At 38.3% G+C, this 14352-nt stretch overlaps 1 long non-coding RNA gene across 2 annotated transcripts in view; it reads left to right on the forward strand.

Annotated features, from left to right (window-relative positions):
* LOC109496011 overlaps positions 1–3413 on the forward strand; it is a 41605-nt gene extending 38192 nt beyond the window's left edge. For both annotated transcript variants that reach the window (XR_002151765.3, XR_002151771.2), the window contains one exon: positions 1798–3413. This is a non-coding gene — a long non-coding RNA (uncharacterized LOC109496011). The remainder of the gene's footprint in view (positions 1–1797) is intronic.
* The last annotated feature ends 10939 nt before the right edge of the window (positions 3414–14352 follow it).

Consider the following 14352-nt stretch of genomic DNA (forward strand, 5'->3'; position numbering starts at 1 on the left):
AATAATAAGAGTTAGCTGTAACGGAGTGCTTACTGTGGCCAGCAGTGGCACTTTCCATGAATCATGTCTTTGTTTCCTAACAGGGAACACAGAGAAACACTTGAGGCACATAACTCTGTTGTCTGATTAAAGAAAATATATACCTTGATGGGTAGAAAGCAACACTTTCCTGAGCTAAATTAGAGGGACGGTTTGTTATGTTGGACTTTTCCGAAGCACTGTGATAACGTGCAGAAAACTTTTTTCAGTCATGATTTTGCAAAAGCCACAAACGCTTTTCAAAAGAATGCTTCTTGTTTTGACCTGTAAAAGCTTAAGTGGTAACATAAAATTGTAACTTCGCAGAATACTGAATTCATCGTGAAGGGCTGAGTAATTTTTTAAAAAAATAATCGGTATTAATATAGGGATAGACTTTAGGGAATGTCGTGTGGAGAACTGGCATGCCCATTTAAGCATTCTCTTTAATACCAGACGTCTTGAGTAAGCCATCTAACTTATAGTGAGATCATGATCTGTTTCTTTAAATGTAGAGCAGGTGTTCTGTGCTTCTGTGGTTAACCCAGGGCCATATATTTTATGTACTAAATGTGTAGGCAGCCAAGTAGATATTCTCATTTGGTTAAAAACCCAATTCTTATTTTCTCCGAGGCAGAAGGCCTACCCACCTGAATACGGGCAGGGACTCCAGGGCCACATGCAGTAAAGATAGTGGTTTTGTCAAAGAAGAGCTTTAAATCTTCTCAAGCGCTTGCACCACCACTTGGCAGAGATCCTAGAGTTCTGCACCGTATAGCATGAAGGAATTCATTTTAGCATGAAACGATTTTAAAGGCATTTGTTACCAACAGACCATCTTGTCTGAGAAGGAACTACGTCTTGATGAACTAGACAGAATGAAATTAATTGTAAAAGACGTTTCCTTATAGTTGAAAGAATTGATGCATTGTGTGGAGTTACTTAAAATTGGTGCAGTTAATTGAAATGTAATTAATGTTGGGAAATGCCTTTCAATTCAGTGAGTTTGCTTTTATGCTTGATGCTTGATAGTGAGGTGCATTTCCTGAAAGTAGCTAGGAAGTGAATTGATTTTGTATGATAATTAAAACATACCACCAGAATTTTTTAAAAAGAAGTACAGTCTCCTGTGTGTGTGGCAGGGGAGAGGTATGCCATATATTGGGTGTATCTGTTAGCTATAGCAAGGTGTTTGGTGTAAATCAGTAAGACAAGGAGGGAATTAGGACATAACCATGGTTAACATCATGTACATTGACATTTACATGTACTGTAAAAATATTTTTGTTTATTCTGACCTTCACTTTAAGATGAAGATTATAATAGAGTCTAATATCATGACTATCCTAGATTTGGTACCCATTGGCATTATTGTTCACAATATATAATAATTAATATTAGGATAAATATAATATCCTAATATTATAAGATATATAATATCCTAATATTATAGGATATATAATATATAATATAATATAAATATATTATATAATATATATTTTTTATTTATATATATTATATATAAATTTATATATATTATATATTATATATCCTATTATATGTCCTATTATATGTATATTATATATAATATAATATATATAATATATATAATTTATATATTTATATATATAATATATACAATTTATATATTTATATATAATATATAATCATATATATTATATGTAATATATATTATAATATAAATATATATATAATATAAATATATAAATATCCTAATATAAATTATTACGATAATTTACTGTTATCCTCATTTTATAGGTGGGAAACTGAAGAACGGAGATATTAACACAGTTGGTAACCGAAGAATCCTGGATTCAAACCAGGGCAGTCTGACTTCCAAATCTCTGCTCATAACCACTAGATAATATTGCTGTAGTCATAGATTGGTGAATTTCACAAATGGTCTTAAATTGCTTTGATCTGATATTTCATGGAGATAAAACACTCTATAAAATTGATCACAGTAAGAAAATTATGGCTAACATTCTCTTATTCCTCATAAAGTCGTTCCGTCTGGAGACAAAAATGTGGTCCTAAAGTTTGTTTAGAATTAATCTGTCATGTTATTTGAAAAGAGTGTCTGGTAGCCCAATAAGCCTATTGTTTGGAACAGATAAAGCATTTTTCTTTTGGGAGACAAGGCAAACTCGATTTCATACTTTTCCTAAGGGGATTGTGCCCACAGAGCTAATTAGGGTACATAATTTTAAAAAATTGGGTTTACTTGAGATAAATTCTTAAGAGATTCCTTGATAAGAGACCTTCTCCTGGGGTCATCTTTTCTAATAGTGAGTGATTGATCAGATATTTTAGAGTAGATGGAGTTCCAGGCTCCCAGCTGGGCCAGTTCCTGGAACCTACGAAACTGAGAGACCATGTTGGCTGAGTGAAGTGACTTGCCCCGTCATCGACAGAGACAGGCATTTCCACGGTCTTTTCACAAAAGTCACGCAATGTCTCAGAACCTGCACTTAATTGCTCCTTACAGCTGAGCCCAAAACCTCCCACTGGGGTCTATTGTAATTATTGCACTCCAGGATGCAATTTTTTTTTTAACTGAAAGAATTTATTGGTTAAAGGATCTTTTGGCTATACCAAATAAAATCTACATTGGTTAGGTTTTAGACAATCAATATTTATGAAGCCAAGACATACACTGGTAAATTCTCTTTTCCCATTTTCCAAGTAATGGTATAATAAAGCTGATTTAAGCCTATCTATGATCAAGATTATATAGAGAGAAGAAATTTCTCCCCAAAGACAGGATGAGTTAAGTACTATCAAATCAAGTAGAGTAGATTAATTAAAGAGTTGGAAAATTCTCACTTGACTCAGCCTTCATATTTTTGTAATAAATAATAAGATAATTTAAAATGAAAATTATTAGAAATGTATTATGCCATCAATAATTTCATTATCAAAAGCATATTCTCTCTATGTGCCTTCAACTCCCAGATGATTAAACATGTTTGCAAGTTGCTGGAGGCAGGTAAAGGCATTCTGATTGTCCAAGGTGGTCCGGTTCGAGTGATATTTTTCAAACCGAAAGAAAAGTTGTCTCAAGTGTTGGTAACCAGAGACTATGGTATGGTACCATAAGGAAGTTGGACCTTTCTTTCCATTTTTTCTTGGAATGAAATTCACTCATTATTATTTCAACAATATATATTTGAGTCCCTACTGTGTGTGCTAGGCACTTCATATAAGACTGTCTGTTTCAAAAGTGCCGTGAGTAGAAGCAATTAATAGATAATAATGGTAAGATAACTAAAAATGTAAATTATTAGATCATCTTTCTGATATCAATAATTGATTTACATAATGCACTTTATTTCCTGTCTTCAGTCATAAAGAGAATAAAACATATTTGGCTACTTGGTTTTTTTTTTTTTTTTAAATAATTCTCAGAATACTTACTGTTGGGAAAATCCAAGACATTAAAATTTTGTGACACAGTTTTTAAAATTCATAACTGAAGACGATAAGTAGCATACGTGAAGAGTTCATAGATGTCATTCTATTCTCTATTGTGAAAGTGCCCAGATACATGTACAAATCTGGCCTTTTTTCCTATTTTGCCAAGATGATCTTTTGACCCATTTCCGAAGGTCTCTCAGACCATTAGTAGGTAGCATTTTCTAAATGCTTCACAGAAAGATTAGGGCATATACAATGTATTGCTGTTTTTACATTTATTCAATAAAAATGTACTGTCTGTTCATTTTATATTAGCATTGTTTTAGGCAGAGAGCATAACATGATAAAAAGATGCATTCTGATTTCCAAGGAATTCACCACTCATCCAGGCACAATCAAGGTGAGAATCAGACATGAAAATGAACGTGGTCTACAATGATGAAGTGCTGTAATAATAGAATAAATAGTGACATGTCATAGAATCACAGAGGAAGAAGGCATCTACATTTGAAATTATTGATACGGTATAGAAAACAACCCTCACTTTTCCAATTAAGTAGCCCGAACATTTGGGATAAATTATTTTTGCCATAGCACAAAGCAGTTTCATTTTTATTAATCCTGGACTTTTTGAATTTATAATCATCAAGTTTTACTTAGAGTAAGAAAAAAAAGCAATGAAGTAATCTGCTACTGGCTTTTCTATTTTGGTCTCTGACATCAAGGACTTTGTGAGGAGAATGTGTGAATGTGTAATGCAGTGTCCATGTATTATGCTTTTCAATTTTTGAAATCAAAGTACTCAATCAGCATTAATTAGGAGATATTGTGCTGTAATTTCCAAGTGCATGTACAATGGGTAGTCTTCTAAATTGTGTGCAATTTTCCTTTTCTTTCGAATTTCCACATGGAGCTTTCCCTATTATATATTAAATTGAGAGGCAGTTAGTTTCACATTCTGGGCATCCAAACATTATGTGTTTTTGTTGTTGTTGTTGTTGTTGTTGTTGTTTTAAATTTCTATGTCATGTGCAAAGTATGCCTACTTCTGGAAAACTTGATCTCTGTTGTTCTCCCCACAGCACAGACTTTATGGGCTTCTGGTAACAAACTTGGAACTGCTCCTTTTGGCTTTATAAATCATGTCTAAGGGATTCTAAACCACATTTAATTACACATGACAGAAAAGCTTCATGTGCTAATGTTCTTCTGGTTGACCCACCATGAATTCCTGCTAAAATTTTCATAAGCCTTGGAGACTATTCTCCAGAGTATCCCCCAGAGCATTTCCTGGACACCGATGATGCAAGGGTTTACCATCCCATTGATGGTTGTCCCAGGGCACCCCAGGATGAATGCTCCCATTCCCTGAAAGCTGCTCACGGACCACGATGCTACTATCAACGGCTGAAATGTGATGCAGCTTCCCCGGCAACTTCCTCCGACTCAGCCTAATGGAGATTAAGATCCATTAAGAGCTCTTTGCTGCATGTGCAATTTCTATTGATCAGATTGACTCATTTCATTTTAGCCAATGATCCTATTACAAAAGCTGCCTCCTTCCAACGTTTTACTGGCACAGGGAAACCTGCAAATGGTCTGTACTGTAACAGGCAGTACAGAGAAGGGCATTGGCTTGAGTTGTGTTTTCCAGTCCCCACTAAACATCTTTTGCAGCATATAATTCCTGCATGTTTTGGGGAATTATTATCATCCATCCTCTTACTTAGGATGGTTTGGAGGTTAGAAGTCTGTGGGATTCATTTTTAAACTAAGTGTTATGATCGTGAAACTGTGTTAGCCACACTAGAGATGTAGACAAAGTTCAGTATGAGCAACACCGTGGCTTGACAGTGAGGTTTCCCTGAATTGGAAATGTATGAGGAAAGCAGCTACGAGAAAGGAAATGTTTGCTTATAATGACCCACTCTATTAAATTAATAGTTATCTTTGTTTGCAAGAGGAGGTGTTAAGCTAGGAGGCAGACATTATTGTTTTAGTGGTCAATGCTGAGTGGAATCACGGATTTTTATAAGATGTAAGAAATAGACCTTCTAAAAAGAGTTTATGGGAAAAGATAAAAGTAGAAGCAGGTGTAGGAGTACAGCTACCCTGAGTGATGTCCTTTGTCTAATTACATGAATATATGACATGGTATTAATGACTTGCATATAAAAGCCCTTCGTGTTTCCCAAACATTTTCACATAGATGCGTAATAAATTCAACGCCATTTATTGAGCACCTATTATGTATTATATCCTTCATATGTATTGGGACATTTAACCACTTTGAGAACCCTCTAAACTTTAAACTACTACGAGCCCCGTTTTTCAGATGAAGAGGTAAAAAATACAGGGAAGTCAAAAGACTTGCCCAGGATCTTGAGCTGAGCTGGAAGTGTCACAGCCTGGTTTTGAACTCAACCAAATCTGACTGTTTCCAAGGGAAGATTTTGTTTTGTTTTTAAATCATCCCACACTTTCTCAACTGGCTGGATTCTCTCAACAGTTTTGCTCGGTGGGTAAGCTATTATTATTAACTCTAAAGCTCAGCAGAGATAAGCAATCTATCCGAGGTATTACAAGTGGTTGATAGTCGGGTCAGGATTAGAACCTGGCCTGATATACCATATCACCTTTTCATGCAATTTTACAATCGCTTTTACATAGAGTTATGGAATATTTATGTGCCTTTTTATGCTATTCAATAATTATGGGAGTGAATTTCTACAGTCGAAATTCATTACCGGTGACTGGAATTCTAGTTTCAATTCTATTACTTTTATCTCTACCCTATAACCCCTATTCTAGCTGTTTGTCAAGTAAGAGGCTGTAATATTTATTGAGCTTCAGTAAGGTAGAAGAGCATTGTATTAGGCCCAAGTTAAAGAGAAAGGATGAGGATGGATAGAGCCTTTCAAAAAATAGTGTTTACTTGTTTTGAGGCAGCAGAAATGCCCTGAATTTTTTTCATGACCAGATAACTCCCGATGTAGAGTCGGGGTAGGCTCCACAACGTGATAAAGTAGGTTTATCGCGTGTAGTTTGTTAAATCTCCCAAAATCACGCGTTGAGTTTAGGAATAACCGTTTTGTTTTGTTTTGTTTTGTTTAAATTTAATTGGACTGTTTTTGGAAGTCCAAATGGACGACTTCTCATTGGAAAAGCAGTTATTTTAATTATGAAATTAGACAAACATATGCTATGTTTCGTACAAACGTGTCTTAGTTTGGAGGTGAATTAGCGCCACAATGGGTGCTTTTTGTTAAACATGACAAATAGCATTTGGTTTTTAATGAAAATCTTCTGAGAAACAGATGAAAAAAATGCAGTTCAGAATGTTCTTAAGCAGGAAATAATGCGGTAGCAATCAGTTCCCAAGAAGATCTTCACTGCCTAAATCCTAGCTTCTCATAGCTTAATCCTTCAGGATACTACCTACACTATGTCACACATGGGCAGGAAAAGTGATTGTAAATCATAAGGAGGATATAAATCTTGCTCTGTATATTGAAAAGTTCAGATGTTTTCTGGCAGATGTGCATCTTCCAGGATTGCGAATAGAAACAAGTAATGATTTGGGCTGGGCAACAAGCCAATAGCAGCAAAGCATTTTCTTGAAAACAGTAGTTGACTGATCTGGACTATGCTAAGTTTCTTAGAGCTTCAAAAAAAAAAAAGAGGGGTCTTTTTATATTTATTGACTATAAACAGAACATATTTTGCTTATTTCCTTATGTCTGCATAATATTTCAAATAGCCACTGAAGAATATATATTTTTAAAGACGCTATATTTGGGCTTCTGAGAGCTGCTCTAAATGATCATGTCTCTTGTCTCTGAAAGCGGCATTAAATTAACACATTCCCTCATCTGGTATGTGTTGAGAGGAAGCAAAATCTCAGAACTAAGAAGTAGGCTTTGGTGACCTGGCATGCATAGGTGTGTGCATGTACGTGGTATATTAAAAGACCGAAACTTTAAGGGTGCGACTTTAAAGCGGCTTGTTTTTCATTCCCATTGCCCAATCAAATGTGCCTTTCCTGCCCCTGGATGAAATTCAGTGAAGATCCATTAGTTTTTCTGGATTCTTTAAAACAATAGCAAGTCCTCTGGCACTTCTAATTATAAGAGAAGTCTTATTTTAGTAGCAAACTTATCTAGCCTATTGTAATCATGACAACTCAATTTGACCGGAGGTTAAAGCCGTTTCCCCCTCCAGTTTGAGAAACTGCAGTGAGGAAGAGTGGGTCGGGCGGGTCTTCTCAATTTCTCTGTCTGGCACTCCTCTTCTCTCTCCATGGTGACGAGCCCCTCTTGGGACTGACTCCGGTTCCTCTGGGGTTGGAGACGGTGGAGATGGGGCCCCCAAAGGCCTTCCTTGACTTGTACTGCCGTGATCTGGAGTTGACATTCTCTCATCTTGGTGAATACTTAAATGGGAGCAGTATGTGTATGTCTACCTTCTCACCTAGATTGCTTTGTGGCATCCTCAGAAATTGGATTCTTGATCTTTCAACTCAAGGCTATTAACACCCTTAAGAGGGTTGATGTGCAGAGTCATCCTAGAAGAATTGCTTGGTCACCTTTACAAGTTTTGTGTAGTTAATCCAGGATCCCCTTTTGCAACTGGGTCCGTTTTGCAACTGGGTTGGCATTTGTCACTCTGTGCTCAGTTTACTAGGCTCGAATCAAAACTGAGAGAGAAAGAACATCCTATTAAAAATATTCTGTTACACACAGACACTGAGGTCAGCATCTTGGTGCACTGGAGCTGTCTGAAATGATCTAGAAGTGGCCACGCTGGGTTCGGGGCTCTGTAACCCTCCCAGGCACGCTGTTAGGCACGGAGTGTCTTTATCTCTATCTTACAGACAAGGAAACAAGGCTGAAAGAAGCGGTCTAACTCTCACGGGGTCCACCAACTATGGAGTGGAGTTGGATTTGGAGCCATGACCCCAGTGGAGTGTGTGCACTTTTAAAAATACACAGTCTTGAGTCCCATCCCACGCCTACTGTATCAGAAACCCCAGGGAGGAGGGACCCTACAATGTGAGTTTAACAAGCCTCCCATGTGACTCTACTAACAATCCTCCCCTTTGAGAACCACTGCAGTACAATATGGTCGGGAGAGTGGAGCTCTAATCTTTGCTTTGGCATTGATTATATATACAAAGGCACAGCAGTTGTAACAAGCCTGTTTTTTTTTTTGTAGGTGCTATTGTTGAAAGATATTTAGCTTTCTTAATGAGGAAAACTTAATAGAGTGCTACTATGAGGCAGAAACTGCTCTAAGTGGTTTATGTACCTTCATGTGCTGTTGTCTCCATCTTATAGCCTAGGAACAACCGGATGGGTCAGTGAAGATATCTGCTTCATGTGACAGTTCTAGTAAATAGCAGATGAGAGCCACTAAGCAAAACTGTCTTCTCAGAAGGATGAGTCACTGCAGTTCTGATGACCTGGCTGAATTTGGGTCTACACTGAAATAGCAACATAGACCCCAGGTTCTTTTTTGGAAGTAAAACTTTAAAACTCCTTTCTCTCAAGACTTCTGAAAGGTTGGATGAGAAAAAACATTTATGGAGGCTTTGCATAAAGACAGCCATTTATTCATTCTGTTAGATACTCTAAAATCTTTTCTGGGGTTAAGCCAAAGCATCATGGGAATTTGCATGCCTGTAGATATATGTTTATAAACTGCATTTTAGCATTATGCCATTGACCTACATTGAAGAATGTTACAAGAAACGGTGTTATGAAATGCACTGTATTTACTGTAAGAATATTGTTAAAGAATTTTCTCACTTTGGTACTCAGTAACCTCTTTTTGAGAATCTGAATGAAGTATTCCTTTTCAGTCATTGGTAGCAGCAATAAGCTTGTTTTTCCTGAGCATCTGATTCATTTCTGTCGTGTGGACATAGAGAACCATATAATCAATCATACTTCTGTCTTTGTGTTATGGGCTCAGCTGTGTCTTTCTCCCACCATGATTCATATGTTGAAGTCTTAACTCCCAGTACCTCAGGATGTGACTGTATTTGGAGATAGGGTCTTTAAAGAGATTATTAGGTTAAAATGAGATAATTAGCATGGGCCTTAATCCGTTGTGACTAGTGTCCTTATAAGAAGAGGAAATTAGGACATCAAAAAGCACAGAGGGAATACCATGTGAAGACAGAGAGAGAAGGCAGCCATTTATAAGCCGAAAAAGGAGGCCCCAGAAGAAACTAATCCTGTCGATACCTTGGATGAGACTTCTAGCCACCAAAGTAATGAGAAAATACATGTTAGTTATTTAAGCCACCCAATCTGTGGTACTTTGTTATGATAACCTTAGAAAAATAGTACATTTTGTACTGGTTGTTGCAAGGCTACATTCAGGAAGCACGTCTAGCAAATGCAGAAGATCGAATATCATTCTTTTTATGTGTTGCCCTTTCTTCTGACTTTATCTACTGTCCGCTTTTCTAATTTGCTCTTACCTATTTCCTTACTTACTTCTTTTCGTCTCCCAGGCTGCTACCGTCCTTGTTGGGTACCATATCGCGTTTGGCATTCCTACGGGCTACCTACCGGCTTTGTTGTACAGCCAGCTTGAAAGATGGGCTGGATCTCTTGTACTCTTCCCAGGACCTGGAGAGAGGCACTGGTTGTGCCTCTAGGCTTATGATGATCTGGTCACATGTTTCCATTTCTTATGTGGCCGTGCCACCCAAACTTTGCCCTGACTCTTGAACACGAGCTACAGCACTCACAGTTTCTTCTTGGAGACAGCCATTCTTGTTGTGATATGCGTCCTGAAGTTGACTCACATGACTGCTTTCTCTAGAGCAATCCAACAAATCCTCGGTCTGGTACCCTTCCTGCTCTGAATTTTGACCTCTCCCCAAGTGCAGAATACTCTTAGGGTTGCTTCTGTCTCTTTGAAGTAGATTTTGTTTTGTTTTTTTTGTTTTGTTTTGTTTTGTTTTGTTTTGTTTTGTTTTGTTTGGTGGCATATCCTGGATGACAGCTTTCCTATATGGCCGTGTTTTTTTGCCGCCTTATTTCTTCCTGTGTTTCAAAATTCCTCTCAATTTCTTACTCAGTATGAGCTCCTCTTCTTGTTTCAAACACATAGATTTAATTTGCAAATTATTTAGATATATAAATAAATATATATTTAAGTTTTGGTGTACATAGTTCACTTTTGTTTTAAAATTTCTTCTACTACTTTGAGGGATTTGTCTGGGAGGGAGGGATTGTGGAGTATACTTAACCCACCATGATGAAATGGAAATGGACTTATCTTTTATATTGTGACTTCTACATCATTCTGTGAATTTCCTTACTTTCCTTTTGAAAGAAGGCTGTTTATGCATACATTCACATATTACTAATACAACAGACCATACACATGACTTGGATTGGTTTTTTTTTTCACCTACCCATACTTGCTTCCTTAAATGTAAAACAGAGATTTCGAAGATCCTGCCAGAGGTAAGTGAAGTCCAGGGAGACCGTGGATTCTTGCATCTGTCTGAAGTCCCGTATCGCTGTGGAGATACATACAAAGGGCACATATTCCACCCTCACGATATGGAAGAACGTGGTAAATTTGTCCTTGAAGGGCTATGAGGTAAATTATACTTCTCAACACAATACGAAAGTTTTTTCAATATTCTCTTTAGATGTCTCTACTGCTAAAAACTTGCTCACTGTGTTAATTGTTCTCCCCAAATGTCTCTTCTTCATATCTCCCTCAAAGCTCTTGGTCACTTCCTACACCTCCCCTCCTTCTGCTTTCCTCTCCTTTTACATCAGGCCCTTTCTGTTTTAGTGAATCAGATTTCTCTCCCCCCCCCCCCTTCTTCTAACCTATTACACTTATCAGCATAGCAGCACGAACAGGATCTTCTTTAGAAGGTGGATAAGGGGAACGGCTTTGGAAGCTTTGCTTTTATATCTTTGTTCCTGTCAGGCAAGATGCTATGGCCCCTCATAGACACAGAATGCAACCCACGGGCTCTGTCAGAGATACCTTTTTCAGTGGGAAATGTACAAGGAGGCAGGAACAAATCGAGCTTCCTCTGCTTCCCTGGGACCCATTTGTACAAAGAGGCATTTAGAGTCTAACGATCTTGCTTTCAGAATCCAATTGGAAACAAGCGCACAACTAAGACTTACTGATTTATAACTGAAGACCTTAATTCTGGTTCTTGGTGGGATTGGAAATGATGTCCGTGCTGACATGTGAGGATAGTTAACTCACCTGCTTGCCATCACCTTGACATGAATTAAAAGTTTTGGAGTGGAAGTCTACAGTAATAGTTAAGGGCATGGACTTGGTGTCTCAAAGAACTGCATTCTAGTTCTGACTAGCTACTTGCTTAATGAGAAAACTTGGACAAGGTAATCTATTTTTTATTTAAAAAAATTTTTTATGTTTATTTATTTTTTGAGAGAGAGAGAGAGACAGAGCGTGAGTGGGGGAGGGGCAGAGAGAGGGAGATACAGAATCTGAAGCAGGCTCCAGGCTCCGAGCTGTCAGCACAGAGCCCGATGCGGGGCTCGAACTCACAAACCATGAGATCATGACCTGAGCCGAAGCCGGACCCTCAACTGACTGAGCCACCCAGGCGCCCCCAGACAAGGTAATTTTGATGAAGCTCAGCTTCTTCATTGATAACAAAGGGATAATGACGATACCCTCCTTAAAGTGTCACCAAAACATTAAACAAGATGTTGTATGTGAAGAACAGTTGAGATCGTTTTCCTTGAGTCCACAAATGCCTTACTGAGCACAGCCTGTAGGGTCCCGCATGACCAGGTTCCAGGTGCAGGTCGACCTCTCATCTCCCATCCCCACCCCCAACTTCCAATATGTGTTCCACACACTAGTTACATTTAATAACCTGTTGTGCACGGGGCAGGTGCTGTTCTCTGGGGATAAGAGATGAAGACACATTGCTCCTGGTCTGGAGGCACTCACATTTTATCAGGGAGCAAAAGACTCACAAACCAATTAATAATCTGGGTTGTTAAGCATTAACCAAACTGTTAGAAAAGGGAAAAGGGGATAGCTGTTAATTTTGCTTAGATAGAAGGTGGACGGGAAGAAATACAGTTGACGTGGGCAGCTCACTGTTTGTCACAAGGCCATGAAAGCAATTCCAAAATGACACGTTTTATTTGGAAGAGGGTTCAGGAAGATTGAGGAGTCCTAGAGTCGCAGCCCAGCTGGGAACCCAGGGCGGAGCCATTCCTCTTTCCTCCAGCAAATGAAATTCCCCATGTGTCCCAGGAAGGCAGGGCAGGTGGAAGACAGTCCCCACATCCCAGCTGGGTAATCTCAGCTTTATTTTGTTAAAAATCCAGTACTATAGGCGACATAAAGTAGTTCTGTGCATTTAGATCGCGATGACTCAGCTCGGAGCAAGTGCTCTGGGTTCTTTTTATGCGCAATTATCTTGTCACCGTGTAGCCAGGCACCGGCGCACCAGGCACGGCGGGATGGTCTCAGATACAAGCCAGGTTCCTCTGTCACTGGAGACGGTGTAAGTCCTCCCGGCCCATGGTTTGCAAACATGGCCCGTCTTTCCTGCTCCTTCACACTCATTAGAGACTCCACAGTGTCAGCATAAACCCTCTAGAGCCTCAAATTCCCAGCTCTGGTGACAAGGATGCCTTCCACCTCTCTGGTGCGGAAAGGTACCCTCATGTGGGGGATGCAGTTCCTGCTCTTGGGGAGGGGGGACAAAGGAGAGTCAGAGTATTCTTGTACCAGTATTCTTGTTACTTTAACTCAAAATAACCAACATGCCAAAGCGGCCTCCTCTGGGGCGGCATACGCAGCTTTCCTTTACTTCAAATGCAGCAACACCTCAGCTAAAGATTCCAAATATTTACTCTGTCGCTAAACCATATTGTCTTTTTTGAATGTTCATAAAGAGTCGTGGTTGTTCTAGGGCAGAGAATACGCTACAGTCATACTAATTTGGTATGAGAGAGTCCGGAAGCTTCTGAACAGTTCGGTGGTGACACAGGGATGGGAGATTGGAGGTTTACCTCTCTTCTCTATAGTTTGTAATGTGAGGAGATGGAGTGCAGAGAAGACAAAAATTGTTATGGGGCTGTAAAAAATGCAAGGCGTAAAACGTGTACTTAAAATCATTTCGGTGAAGTCTCTGTAATGAGGAAAGGTTTTCGTTGTTTGTTTTTCTTTTTATCTGTACCTACAGTTTTAGTATTAAAACAAGATCAAAAAAGCATAAAACAAGTAAAGGGGGTTTATTCTCAAAAGCAAGTATAGTGTACATTATGGGATTGAAACAAAATCAACCCAAATTTATATTCATTCTGCTGCACAATAAAAGGCAAAAGATGACAGTATTCAGGAACTGTAAGATTTTCAAACACAAAAGATCTCATTATATTTACGGCATAATTTCCTTAAAGAGATGAAAACAGAGAAAATAAACTAAAATTCAAACCAGGATTATCTCGATAAAGCTTGAAATTAACAGGTTTTGCTGTTTAATCATTGTTAGAAAGACCTTCTGGACGCTGTGATATTCTATGCCATGAACGTTTCAGCTAATAGAAGTGCTTTTATTTCCAAGTACCTCTAAGTACCAAATGATGATATAACTATACATAAAATGCATATGATGATATAAAAATGTACAAGTATACGTAACATTTATCAAACAAATTGGTGATCAGTGCTCTTCCTTTGGAGACCCTGAACTTCAGCAGACTTGAGATGAGATGTTACACATTCAACACCCTTGAGAAATTCTGGTTATACAAATTACTTACTATGTGACCTTTGAAAACCCATCAAAACCTCAGTTTCCAGACTTATAAAATGGAGGTGACATCTTCCGACTGCTGCATAGAATGAGGAATG

This window comes from Felis catus, chromosome F2 (genome assembly GCF_018350175.1).
Source record: "Felis catus isolate Fca126 chromosome F2, F.catus_Fca126_mat1.0, whole genome shotgun sequence".
Classification (NCBI taxonomy): Eukaryota; Metazoa; Chordata; class Mammalia; order Carnivora; family Felidae; genus Felis; species Felis catus.